Source organism: Anarrhichthys ocellatus, unplaced genomic scaffold (assembly GCF_004355925.1).
Source record: "Anarrhichthys ocellatus isolate YVR2014 unplaced genomic scaffold, GSC_Weel_1.0 scaffold36, whole genome shotgun sequence".
NCBI classification, from domain to species: domain Eukaryota; kingdom Metazoa; phylum Chordata; class Actinopteri; order Perciformes; family Anarhichadidae; genus Anarrhichthys; species Anarrhichthys ocellatus.
The window spans coordinates 992,638-1,007,321 of NW_022280066.1; the positions used below are offsets into that span (position 1 = coordinate 992,638).

At 42.2% G+C, this 14,684-nt stretch overlaps 1 protein-coding gene across 1 annotated transcript in view; it reads left to right on the forward strand.

Moving 5' to 3' along the window:
- alk (ALK receptor tyrosine kinase) overlaps positions 1–14,684 on the forward strand; it is a 383,896-nt gene that overhangs the window by 252,661 nt on the left and 116,551 nt on the right. The gene's annotated exons all lie outside the window — the stretch shown is intronic.

A 14,684-nucleotide genomic window follows, 5' to 3' on the forward strand; every position in this document is an offset into this window, starting at 1 on the left:
AGTAGAACCGACTCCGGTTTTCATCCTTGATGAATCTAATTCTGTAGTTGCTGCAAATCTGTGCACCCTTGCTCGGTTTCCCTCCAACTGACTGTGAACAAAGTAAAGGGATCAAAGAGCGATGTAATCTGATATTCCAGCATGTGAGGTTATTACAGTAGATGCAACTGAGATAGGCACCAGCCACCCTTTGCGCAAGGGAGTCGTTCCTTTCTGCGCCAGATTAGATCTGTACAAGTGGATCAAAGTGATAAGTGTCAACTAATTATTCTCTGAGCATGAAGAAGCTCTTCTTTCAGCACGCTGATGAAATGCCCCAGTTAGTATGTAAATGGAATCGCACAGTCTCCAACAGAAAGAGAACAGATGTAATTTGGATACAACATTCATTTACAGTCAAACTTATTCATTATGGACGACATTATGGGAAGACGGGCCGCAGAAGGGCTGTGGGGTGGTACTGTAAATGTAATATACGTCCCTGTGTTCAGTTCATTGTTCTATTTCATGTAGAGCTTAAAAACCTTTGATGTCAGATGTCTGAAGTTGTCAAAACATTATCATTTAAATTGAAGAAATATGTGACGCATAGTTTTAGGTGTCGAAGTGATTTTATGTACAGTGATCAGACTGACACGGCCTTAATTAGATGGAGGTCAATGGGATTTGGTTGTGGCAATGTAAGTGTAACAGCATTTCTTCTTCTCAGAGACGATGTCCGAGTCACTCCAGAAACCGTTTTCATCGAAAACTATGATGGACCTGCTTTGGTTAAAAGAAAATAAAAAAACAAATTAACAACTAATTTCTGCTAAAAATGATGCCACCTCACAACAGAACGCATGTTTTGCTCGAGTCTCTCAATGCCTCTGAAGCCATGTAGACAAAATGACACACTGCACAAACATGCGAGAGAGGAATGTGGCTGGGGGAACTCGAGGGGAACCCGAGGGGAACCCGAGGGGAACATCGCCTTTAAATATTTCACAGGCACCAAAATCTGAAATTATGAAACATGGTTCCAGAGCTGCTAATTTTCACGAAATCAGAGCAAAGTTCATACAACTCATCCTCGTGGAGACTTTTGAGACTTTAATGAGCTTCTTCTCCGAAGTCACAATAAACTGGCAGTTAGTCTCCTTTTTTAAGCTTTCATTGTCCATAAAGCCCTTCACCTAAAGACAGCCCTTACCTTATGTTTACCTCCATAAAGCTGAAAGACTTTAATGTAGTACGTTAATAGGACCGCATGTCTCAATAATATAATGATGATAATGTCTCCCTGTGGTGTTTCACTGTAAATTGCTTTATTTTCTCTTCCACTGGGGTCAGGGACAAAACAAGGGGATGCAATTACTGCCGGTGTCTAACTTCCAATAAATAATTCCCTTAACAGTAGACGATGAATCCACATTTAATTAGAAATGGTAATGGATGCAAACCGTGTAGACATCTATTGCACTTAAATGTCCTGCTTTGTTTTTCTTAACTTAAAGCTTAAGTTTGATGTTGTTGGTTTCTGTTCCAACGTGCCCTCAGGCTCCTGAGGTTGTTTATCATACGGAATACTGTAGGGGGCCGACATAGAGCATTACGGGGGATCGTCTTGTCGTTTTTGGCTTTGCGGTTGAGGAATTGGCAGAGCGTTTGTTTACTTCCAAGCTCTCAAATGGCCGCCTTGGTTCTATCAGGCAGATGTGGCTTTTTCTTCTTCTTTTTTTCCGACCGAGCCCAGTGATGTACCCAGGAGAAACAGGTATACTGAATACCTTCTGAGCAATTCTACAATGTCACTGCAATAGGTTGCTAAAACAGATTCCCACTCACTTACATGATTGCTTGCCTTGGCGCTCTGTCTACAAGCAAGCTGACATGGCTGTGATGAATGAAAACATCACATTTTTATGTTGGTCTCCAGAGATATATGGACACCGCTGTGGAATGTGTGAGGGTTTTACAATTGAAGCTATTTTAATGAGCACTTGAAATCAGCAATTGGAGACGAGGCCCTGATACATAATAGCGCTTTGGTAATTAATAGTGTATAAAACAGACATCCAGCTGCTCATCAGCGCTCCATTACATGAATTAGCCTCAATCAGTGCTGAGCGTGGCATGCTTTGATGACCTGGGAGCCGCAGAAACAGCATTTAGTTTCGATGCAATGCATGCTGGGTTTCAGGCACTGGGCTCATAATGGAACACAGGCACAACGAGAAGAAACGAGACAGAGGGATGCAAAGAATGAAGTGATGCAATTGGGTGACATGTTGGGGAGCCATTACATACAATACATTTCATTGCATGGAAGGCAGCAGCGAGCCAACAAGGTTATTATTATTATAACTAGGCCAAAGAATAAACATCCCAGTTGCCGTGGAAAGATGTTGATAGTGCAAACTACAAATTTGTTGAATTTCTACGTGTTTGCAGTGGGTCAGAGCAAGTTATGTAGTAAACTGTGTGACTGTTGTTGAGAGTTATGGGCTGTATAAAAGAGTATACAAAGCCAGATTGGTTGGTTGTTACATTATATTGCTATGTTGTTATTTCAACACAAGCCACCATCAGTTTTTCTAACCAAATGGCTTTTTTTGCATGAAACCTAACAAATCGTTTCTTAACTCTAACCTTGTGGCACTTTGCTCTTCTGCAGGCGTGATACGGGGCTGATATGAAACAAGCTTCTGAAGCATTTTTTATAGGCACGTTTTGTATAAAACATTTTTTTGGGTTCTGAAACACAGGGTCGGGTTTCTTCTATCACTACGGGAGCCTCGAAATAACTTATCTTGTGTCAGTGAAAGATCCCACAGATTTTACAAATGTCAACACCACAAGTGTTGAATAAATAATGATAACCCATCAAATTCATAAAATAACACACCAGGTGTCTCCATGCAGGAGAAACCACATTTTGTCATTCAAAGGGGCAGATAACAGTGTGAACAGGGGAGAGCTACTTGAAATATATAGTATTTTGAGAGAGCTGGAGCAGGCGGCATCATAAAAAAGCTGATTGACAACGTGCAGTTTGATTGGCTCTCCTGGTCGCACTCGACAAAATGTCAACCTTAGCCTGTTTGCAAAACTGCATCAGATCAAACACACCTGTCAGAAGCCCACATCTGATCAGGCTTTGTAATTATCCTGCACCACTGCAGTTCATTGTACAGAATATGCTGCCTTTCAAATGCAGGATTCACATTTTGTGGTCATTTGTCATTGTTAGTTTCAATCTATTATTAGTGCTCTTGATATGATTTTCCACCACAAAGTCTGTCTGAATAGTGACTAATGTCTTAAATGATGAAATGCTTGACTGTTATAGAATATGTATTCAAGTCAATATTCAATCTTATTCAAATGAATAATGATGATATATAATGAAAACATTGCCCACATTCAGTACATGTTGCCAACCAATGCCTGTTTTCATGCTTGGTAGCCGCTCATGAAAGTACAAGTAACAGGGAGAAAGAAGTAGAGGAGAGAGGTGGCTGCCCATGGAGTGTTTTTCAATCTCTCTCTCGCTGTCGTCTCTGTGTGTTTCCCACTTTCAGTGTTTTGAGTGTGTTCCAGTGGCTCAACAAGTCTCCCAGTCTGAGAAGACCCTCAACTCGCTTTCAGTCGGGTGTTTTTCGTCCACGTCAACAACAAAGGACTTTCTGCCTCAGTGTCAATCCCCAATAATTACGACAGCATTCCAGAGCAAAGTGCTACATTATTACAACACCCTTCAGCTGGGGGTTCACTGGAACATTTCAGAATGAAAAATATCATTCCACTTCTGTTTCTTTGATCTTGATGGCTCAATAAAACCAAACTGTCGCACGAGTGATGCTCCCACACAGATGATGAGCGAGACTTCAAGGCCATCTAATGTCGGCACACGAATATGAATCATAGTCTGCTACGAAGCAAAGAAGAACCCAGACCCAGCTCGTTTCCCTGGTGCAATCATAGATTGTACATTTGTACTTATAAATAAACCACTGTTTCCTGCTAACAGCTATTATTTCAATCTTTGGGTCAAGGATTGAACAAGCATCTGATTAGCTGTAACCTGTCGCGGCAGATGGTTTATTACACTGAACCATCTGAGAAGTCGTCATTGGAAACTCTTTGGACTTTCAAAACGTAGTTGGCAGGTGATTGGACGAAGCATTAGTCCATCAGTCTCTTGTCGAAGCCAGTCAGGAGAAGAGGTAAAAAGTATTTTCCATCGAGGAAAGCCTTCAGTGTTGTTTTTGTGCATCTACGCTAACCTCTTTAGGAGCCGCCATTTTTGTTTTGAACCAATGGTTGCCTCTCAGTGTCGCGTCACACACACACACACACACACATACCTATGCTACACCCTTAGCTGCAGGTAGCTCCTCACAGGACGCCGGTTGGTCCGGACACAACGCATGACTTGAACCTGACAAGAGGGATTTTCGTGTCATCCTGCAATTCTCATGTGATCTTGCACGAATGCATCTGCCGTGCAAGGTAGCTGTACAGTAGGAAGGAAGGAAACATGAGTCTCTGAGGATTATGGATTGAAAAAGGGTCTGTGGAACGACTTCTATTTTCTTATGATGAAACCACTGGCTTATTTATTGTTGAGTTCAATAGAAAAGTGTGTAGAGGCGGTAAGGTTCACACTGGCTCCAGGAAGAACCATGCTACTCCTCATTCTCACATGGCCCTTACATAAGCCTCCTCTCCTTCCCTGCTGCATCTTCTCCACAGCATCCTATTGCCCTCTTCGACACAATTACTGTATGCACCCCCACTCTGCGCACTCGCATACCTCCCCCTGTATTCACGTTAACCTTACTTCACCTATCAGCCCGAGGGGCCTGTTTTGTTGAAGATGAAAGCATGGCAACTCCTTTGATAGCACAATTTATTACATGAATTCTCCCTGATAACTACAGGGAAAGGTGTGGAGAAAGAACTGGAATACACTCACCTTGTTAAATCCGAACATATCGCCCACCGCCAACGCTGAACTCAATTTTCTTTGTTTTTGTGTCCCGACTGCTGTTGGCTGACAACTTCTCAGCGGAAACAGCTGTTTCCACTTGCTCTGTCGACTCAAATGAAATACAACAACAAAGTAGGTTTGGGAAAACAATTACGAGGAGGAAACACATGATGTGAGCAGACACGCATATTGTTATGGATCTAATGAGAGCCAAATAGTTTAGACGCGTTATGGCACATAAAACATTTTCACAAAACAATCTAAAAGCAAAAGTAAGTATTCAAATGAAAACATGTATTCAGACTCATTTGTTCCCAAAAAGAAATACAAGGAGCTTATTGGGCCTTGAGGTAACGTTGCTGTAGAAAAAGCAAAACCTGAAGGAGCACATTTTCATCATGAATTCACCTGCTCTCCTCCTGAAAATACCTCAGTCACACCGGTGTTTACCTTTTGGCTCTTGGATGCACACTACCTTTAAAAGGACGAGTCTCAAAACCCAGTATGCTCCAGGCTCACAGGATCAACTCTTAAGAAGGAGCTTGAACCCAAGCAAATACTTTTTTTGTTTTCTTAACATTGGGTAGGGGTTGTGAGTCAATATGAATCCTCGTTGCAACTTCACAGGAAGCATCTCCTGCATTCCATCTGGCAGATGGAAATAAAGAAGCGTTGTCTGTAATAGTACGATCTGAAACGAGATGAAGGCTAAATGGACTTACATTTGTACAGCGTTTCTTTCTCGTCTTCTGAACACTCAAAAGGCTGTACACTACATTTCAACATTCACCCATACACACACATTTAGACAATGATGGCAGAGGCCACCTGCCAATCAGGACTCTAAACTAATTCAAATGCACACACATTGCCCAAGGACCCCTGAACATGCAGACTAAACCTTCTGACCTAAAGACAACCATAAAGCAGGCTGTTCAGAAGGCCAGGCCGCATCTGTTTTTTGTTCAACCAGATTTTATCTAGATTGATTTTGGAAAGCGTCAAAGAAGACAACATGGAGAAGAACAACAGGCAAAATGATGGACCTTCAGTTCTCATGCTTCAGCCCGTTCTCACTCCCAAATCATCAAATACCGAGGCTTGGTCTGTGCCCTTCGACATCTGATACAGATGCACTGAGGCATCCTTTAGCACGAGTTGCACCTGACTGTCAACTAACTTTGGAGTTAGTTGACAGTCAAACCCCAACAGTCAAACCCATCCGCGTCATTACAGCAACTGCTGTAGTACAAAGAGCAAGGAAGTCCTTGTAGGACAGAATGGAAGGGTGGTTGAGGAGTCAAACAAACAGTACTTTCACCCAGGTATTATGATATTCGTGTTATATAAGTTGACTGTTTTACCATACTTTTGGTGCGTAAATTACGTACTTAACTAATGCCAGTTACGTAACAAACATACTTATTTCAACCAAACCATGATCTTTTCCTAAGCATCATTTAAGTGTTTGTTGCGCAAGTAAACCTAAAAACTAAGTAAAACTAAGTTTAATTCCAAGAGGCACTATGCATGTAACAAGTGGAAACTGACATGATATTAAGGGGCGAAGACCTGGAGGGTCATTTTCTAAAGCGGAGTAAGACCACTGACAAAGTATCGGTGTTTGACGAGTTGGGAGTGAGAGTCTGTCGGCGTCACCATCATAGCTACAGACGCCAAAGTCATCTCCACAGCAACCCATGCAGATAGGTTCGTGATGTCTGGACGCACAAATCCGATCTGACCACTTGCAAATGCCGACAGTCTGTCTTAAAGATCTGATTTGAGAAACAAATCGAATTGGCCTGCAGTCTCAACACAGCCTAAGTTGATTGGAAGCAGCAGGAGTCTAAATATCAGTGCAAGGTGCTGCCTCGCACAAGATAAATGGACCTCTCTGCAGCCTCCGACATGTAATGACTCCTGCGGTAAAGACTGTTTTTTGTCAGAGTTGTCTTTGTGGCTACCTCAATTGGATTACCGGGATGTGTCATTCCTCTGCCGGAGAAATTTCAAGAGACGGGAACGTCATCACGTGCAATTTGCACACACCCACCTGCCACCTTTTTTTCATCATTAGGAGCCGACAGGTCCGGTCAGCCAAAAGCTTTGGTCGCCAGATCCCCGGCTAGGGAATCCAAATCGCCCTCTCGCCATTCATTACTTGAACCAAGAGACCTTTCACCGATCATTTGTGTAGTGCAGAGTCTCGGGAGTTCCTTTGGGATCACACATGATGCACCTTCCGACAACCTGTTTTTGGCCGTATTTTATCCACCACCCCAGTGGCCTGCCGTCTTACAGTCGTCTTGTTGGAGTCCTCACAGGCTGACCCCTTTCAAAGCAGCACTGCTCCCTGCATTTTTGACCATCCATTGCTCACTTGTCAAGGCTCGCTAAAGAAAGTCCAGTGTTGTGTGAAATGGCCAGGGACAATGTCTCCCACACTGTTAAAACCTTAGCCACAGCTGCTTTTTCCTTCCCCCGGTGATCCTTTCATTCTACACAGCCACAGGATGCCACACGCACAACCCCCGCTGTCCCTCTGTACCCACCGTTTTTATTCCTGGTGTTTTGTCCCTCCCTCGACTCTTTTTGTCATTGCTTTGTTTACTTGCACAGTGCTTAAGCGAAGCACATGCACCTGTCCTCTGAGCAATACTTGGCAAGTGAAAGTCTCCCTTGGCAGATGTCTTTGTAACTCGTCAAATGCTCGTTTGAAGCTTGCTCAGCATTCAGGGAGGCATGCCTGGGATCATCAGGAGTGAAACTCTTTCAAGCTCTGGTCAGATTCAAAAGGTCAAGCCGTCACACTTTTGTCGGTTAACTATCTTTAAAGTGAAAAAAACAGCATTCTCTGCATTATCAGGCAGCAGATGGAAGCATTTGCTATTGAACAGTTTATTGTCTGTGTGTGAGTCTTTGTCATGTCCAGTTGCATCAGAGTCCTTGCTTCCACTTTCTCAGTAATTGTATGATGTAAGATATTAAGCCCTAGTAACTGCAAAGACAATTGCCTTATCTGTTTCCCACTGATTTCTATCTGATTCATTCTACTTTCACACAACGAGGTTCAGAGATCTGTTCATTCATAAAATAAACTCACGGTTTAACACTCACTCTTATTGTTATCTTTCATACAAATGGCTACAGTTATAGGCCCAGCATTGGCCATCAGCATCTTTTCAATATGCCTTGAGGCTGCAAATCAGAGACGAGTAGGAATAAAAAAGACCATCTGCATGGGGTATAAAATCTGATACAGCTGACATGAGCAGAAACATTCATAGCGTGTCAGGAATTTAACTGCAGATTCTTTTTATTGTTTATTTCATATTTCTAATTATAAATCATTTAACCATCAGTTTACTATCAAATTAAAATGCAGTTCAGTAAGAATTACTGAAAGTGAGCCTGACTGCCACACAACACTTGAGTCAGGCTATGTATGTGTGTGTGTGTGTGTGTGTGTGTGTGTGTGTGTGTGTGTGTATGTATATATATGTATATATATATTGTGATGTCATGAGAGGGAGGGTCATCAACGGGAGATACATCCCCTCCCGGTGGTTGCAGCAAGGACTAGAACCCAGCATGGCATCTGGGTAATGAACTACAATTCCCATAGTCAGCAGGGCAGCTGGGGCCAAGGCAGCAGCCCAGCTGAAAGAGATGGAACTGATTACCCGGGAGAGGTTGGTGTGGGGAGAAGGAAGGAAATGTTTGGAGAGAGGAGAAGGACAGGAGCGACAAGGAGGAAAAGAGTTTTATTTTACATTAAAGACAACAAACCCGAAGAAAACGGAAGATACTTATGTTTGGTTTTTATAGCGGCTTTCGGCTGGAATGAAGTTTACTTTTTGTTTAAAGAATCTAAATATATTATTTTGAGTTAGAACACAACCGCTTGTTGTCTTCATTTATGCACCCACGCCTCACAAGCTGATCCCGACCTCTCAAGACATCACAATATATATATATATATATATATATGTGTGTGTATAGTTTTACCACAGATTTATATAATTTATCGTATCTCTATCCCCTCCATTCCCAATCTCAGCCCACCCAGTAAATCAAAATTCACATTCATAATTGGGTTCTATTGTACCAAGGTCACAGCTGTGTGTTTATAAGGAACAGAGTTCATCCAATCATAATCAAAGACCGTAATTATCCTTTTTTATAGGAATTATATTGAGAGTTTTGGTGTATTTTTATGGAAAATCTGACTGGCACTACAGTTGTAACACTTTTGACGGGCATTCTATCAATACAACTTTTCCAGGAGTTTGTCATATATTTATTAGTTCGTATCACTGACAGACAGACCTTTCCAGGTATTATGAACCAACATCTCTTCCTCTTCCATGGGCCATTATAATCGACATATTCAATGACGCCAAGTGAATTTTCAGTGCAATGACTATCTGACAATCTGCAGTTTCAACATTGTTTTCGGAGGTCTGTATGTGACTCACAACCTTCACTGGATATTGTGAATGGCGCATAGCGCCGAATGGGCTGTTCATGTCAACCATTATTAGCGTCACGTCCAGCTGCATTCGCTCACTGGAGACATATACAGACTCACAGGAACTGGTTTGTGTGCTGGTGCATGGCCGTGTGCGTCCCCGTGTGAAAGGACTACTTTCTTGTCAAGGTGAGCCTGTAACAGCACAGCAACGTCCATCACTCATGTCTCGCTCACCCATTTTCAGAGAGTAAGAAAAGTTGCCTACATTCCTCACATCGTTCTCAAGATGTTCTGTATGCAGCGTGAGCATACTATATAAGTTCAAAGGTAAATCAAACAGAGGGGGCTAGTTTGCCATGAGATATTTAGAAGTACTACACTATACAAGATTTACACGCATCAAATATTTGTTATTTCTCTTTCCTGTAAGATTTATCACATAACTCAGAGATTCAGGCTTCATCTGAGCCTCCCCAGAATCTCGCTTTCTCAACTAAACTCAACTTTCTTTTTCATCCCCTCAATAAATATTTTTACTAAGTGAATTAATTTTGGAGTGAGCAGTCACGAATGAGTTTAACTATTAGACCCCGCACTCAATAATGTACTACTTCTATTTTAGCACTCATGAGAAAGAGGAATAATCAGAAAGGAACCAATTCACAATGTGCTATTGCTTTGCATAGCTGTCTGTAATTATTAAAATGTCACATTTCTGACTTTGGCGACTGCTAGTGGTAGTATCAACAAAAGAACAGATGACACAACCAGCCTTTTCCACTCTTCACCACCCCACAGATCCAAGAGAAACAACAAACAGCTTGAAAGCAACACATAGACTGCACTACTTCTCACCAGGATTATCTAATCAGAAAGATTTAAAGATGCTACAATCATATAATACGTCCACAAGAAGATAACTATAGAATGACCCAAAAAAAACTTCTATCTATCGATTACCGATAACTGCGTATCCTATTCACGGCACTGGGGGAGAGGCAAGGTAAACCACAGCCAAGTCGCCAGACAATCACAGGGCTACAGGACACATAGAGACAGAGACCCAGAGAAGACCCCCGCTCACACCCGGGCAGCAGGTTCAAACCTAGAACCCTCTTGCTGTGAGGCGACCGTAATAACTAACAAGTTCTAATCTCAACCCGTCACATACTAACAAGTGCTCACACTGGGTAGCCCAGCGTCAAACTATCACGCTCCACAGCGGTCGCAGTACAAAGAGAATCACAAACACTTGTTTAGGTAACAAAACTACCTAGTTAGGTTAGACTTAAAATAAGTATGTAAACTAAGTAAAACATTACCAACGTAACATAGGTGCAGAAAACATGCAACTTCAAAATAACTCAACAACACTTTTGGGACACGAACACCGGTCTCCTGGTTGAAAGTCCTGTGTTCATATGACAACATCCACCCTTTTGAGTTTTTTTTGGTCTTTATCCGACGTCATCACACTCCCAGAGCATTTTCTCTGAGCGTCTAATAATGACTCGGATGGGTTTACATTTTAGTCAATGAAAAGCCTGGTGGGCCTCATACAGATGCCAATGGGTGCTTTGTGCGTCACGCCAAGGGGCATGACTAAGCGTTGGTATTTTAAACTGTGGGAATGAGAACAAGTAGAAATATCCACTCAAGTTAAAATGATCCTGATACTAATGGCAAAGAGTTGTTATCCATGCACATGTTGGTCAATGCTCGGTCCCATAAGGCAAAGTAGCGATGGAAAAATGTAATCAAATGTGAGACTGTTTTTCAAAGGCCAGCCCATGCACCAGGGGTTGTTGTGAATGAACGCTGTCGCTCCTTATAGCTCCAAGAATAAAAGTGATCTTAATAGCTCCTTGCTGAGTGCTCCAGATGAGTGCTCTTTAAATTTGTTGCGCAGTATTTTGAAGGCTTTATCACTCTTTGACGTCTCGCGGGAACTTCCTGAAGGAACACTGCGAAGCTGCAACTGTTGCTTTTAAACAACAGGATATTTCATGGTCGCTGTGTAACGGTGCAGAGCAATCATGGCATCTTTTTCTTGCTTGGTGCCTGCCCTCCACCCCACCCCCACCTCCTGTGGCTGGAACATAATGAGTCACCATATTTTCAGTGAATTGTACAGTAAAAAGTCTAAGTTCATAAGGTGGGACTTTCAGGGTAAGAAAAATAGGTTATAAATCAAGTTTTTTGCGATCTGCCTGTCAGACATCTGGCTTCCACTGTGGGAAATAGCCGTGCTGTATCTATACCATGATACAAAAAAAACACACTGCAGGCAGTTTATTTTCTGTAAACCAGCTTTGAAGTTTAGTGTGCCCCAAAGAGGTGAGGAGCAGATATTGGTCCTGAATGCTGAATCGCAAACACCTTCGGGTCAGCAGACGACCACAACTCATTGAGTTATTTAAAATCAGTACTCTGCATCACATCTTCATGAAAAGATCATTTGAAGTGTAGTAGAGAACTGAACATGTGTGTCCATAATTATTTATAATAATAATAGAATACGATGGTGAAGTGTCTAGGCATCACCCAATGCAACAAAGCAGTCTGTAAAAACTCTGTTCAAGGGCCTGTTGCATCATTAGCAATGCATGTTCAACACAACAATGTAGCTGGTGGCAAAATAGCGTTCACCATCGTGATGGCCATCCACCAGTTTTAAAATTCCAGTCTTTATACTTGACATTCATATTCCACAATACCATGTGATATTAATTCAGTACGATTCTCCCACCGAAGCATAAGTATAAAGAGTTTTGGCTGCACAATGCGGTAGATTAAAATCAACCATTCAGGAGAGACACTTGCTCTTGTTTTTTATTTTGTATGGACGCCTGTGTATGAAAAACTAAAGTTGAATTGAAGAACCATCACATTGCTCTGAAAAAACTTCAATAATTACCATATATGTAGATTTTAACAGCTGCATATTAGATCATCCACAGATCTTTACTTTCATTTGAACATTACAATCATCATGCACAGGGCACCAATTGAGTCTTTTCTGTTGAATATGACCATGCAACCAGCCAGTCTTATCCAACAAAATGCATTCAAACTTGTAGCGACGGTAAGTTGGAACACTCCGACTTGTGTTGGTCGTTAGTTTCATCACAAACGTTTGCACGTTCATGCAATGTAACAAATTATAAACCCTCCACTGAGGCCTGCAGTATCAATTCATTCACGAGCAGCTCGGTCCCATTGTGTTCAATGGAAATCTTGTCTACTTTGATTCCTCATTGATATGCAACAATGTTTAAAATCCTATGAATTTATGCATTATTTCTGTTAAAAATGAGAGTTGAGAATTAATTAAGCCTCCATTCAGACTTAGTTACAAAGCTGTTTGTCTTCGATTTAGACAGTCTGCTTCTCCGATCAATAATGCAGCAGCCCAGCTCAGAAAACAGAATGCTGGCTCATGCAACACCCTGATGACTGTTCATCAGTGTGTCATTATGGGGCTTTGCTTGTGGAATCTCACCGTCCTGCATGGCTTTACTGCAGGTATTAAAGATACTGTAAATACCATTGTGCTATTAAAAAAGCCTTCGGCATATTAAGTGCCTTATTGGCTCACTTTGACATTGTTTTTCATCAATATTCATATTGAATAGCCTGTCTAAGCACAGCTCCATTAGCCACTATCTTAATGGCTTATGAGGAAATAAACCCAGCTATTTTTTTTTTAATCTTTGCATTAGAATAAAAATAAATGGTCTCGGCAGTTAGTGTGCTCGCGGACCTTTACATGTCTGCAGGGGTTTTGGTGAATGACAGTAAGGTGACGGCTCGTGCGTCAGTCGCTCTGCAGCAGAGTGAAAGGCGGCAGGACAGGCTGCGAGATTGATTGCGGTGCTGATGTAACCTGGTCTGGATTACACCGCTGCGGCTGCACAGCGGCACAGAATTCTGGGTATTTCGAGGAGGGAAAGACATTGAAGAGATGTGCGAGAGAGAGAGAGAGAGAGAGAGAGAGAGAGTGAAGAGATGTGCGAGAGAGAGAGAGAGAGAGAGAGAGAGAGATGGCAAGAGTAAGAAAAGGAAAGGGAGCAAGCGCCCAGCGCTGAGCGATAGACAGAATGAGGAGAGACGCGGACGGTCAGTGATGGATCCAGGCAGATCACCCGGCCGTGACGGGCACCGAAGCAGCCGATCTGGTGCATTGATGAGGAGCGTGTGTGCGGACAGAGGCGAGTGCTTCGAGAGTGATGGCGGCAGGAATGTTGATGGCACGAGAATACCAATAAACCTGAATTCACTCAAAGAAACCTTTTCAGAGTGCACGGTCGGTTCTTGTAACAGAAGTTATGTGGATGACAAACAGTAAGTTGCAGGATGCCCTTGGAGGGAAAAAAACAACAGCTTAGCTTTATTGCATTGGTAGGAGGGACGAGAAATGTGTGAAGTTTTCTACAGTAGCCATCTCAATGCCGTATGAAGGCACTGTGCACTCTTCAGAGCCTCTTTTCACCACTGAAACCGCATCTGAGAACATTTCTCATGAAGTATTCTGAAAATGTCTGAGAACAATGAGAGCTCCGACGGAATCTCCAGATTGCAATCAAATCCGAGTGTGTCTAGGGATGGACATCAAAATTACAGTGACACGAAAGGTTGCTTTTAATATGCGCAGTTTCACATAATATTGCCGTTTGGCAAAATGCCAGACAACGGAATTGCACTACAGGCGGAGATCGTCATGATCAGAGTGTTCCCTGGTGTCATTGATCAACTAAATCCTGAGACCTATTGAGGTGTGATTGAAGAAGACAAATTGCAAATTTGCTTCTGGGCATTGTTCCTATTGTTAATAGATATAATAACTGCATGAAATTAGGTCAGAGTATAAGATTAATAATGCTGTAAGAGAAGTGGGATCCTCCACATGATGACGGATTGATGGCGGGTAAAGGGCCCTCTAGATGACCTTGCGGCCTGGTGCTCTGCCAAAAACAACAAACGGGCTCCATTAGCAGTCTGAATGAAGGCTTATGCTGTAACACATTAGTCTGATGGGTCCATAAATATATGGTATAAATGTGTCAAATCGCTGTCAAAGTGGCATTATCTGATAGTGATTTTATTGGGATGTTTGGAGGAACATGCAAATGACATATTTAGAATGTATCAAAAGACTGTATGTCAGATGTTGTTGGTGTAATGTGAAAGTGAACAATATTCAAAGTTTTAAAACATGTTCTGGGTTTCAAG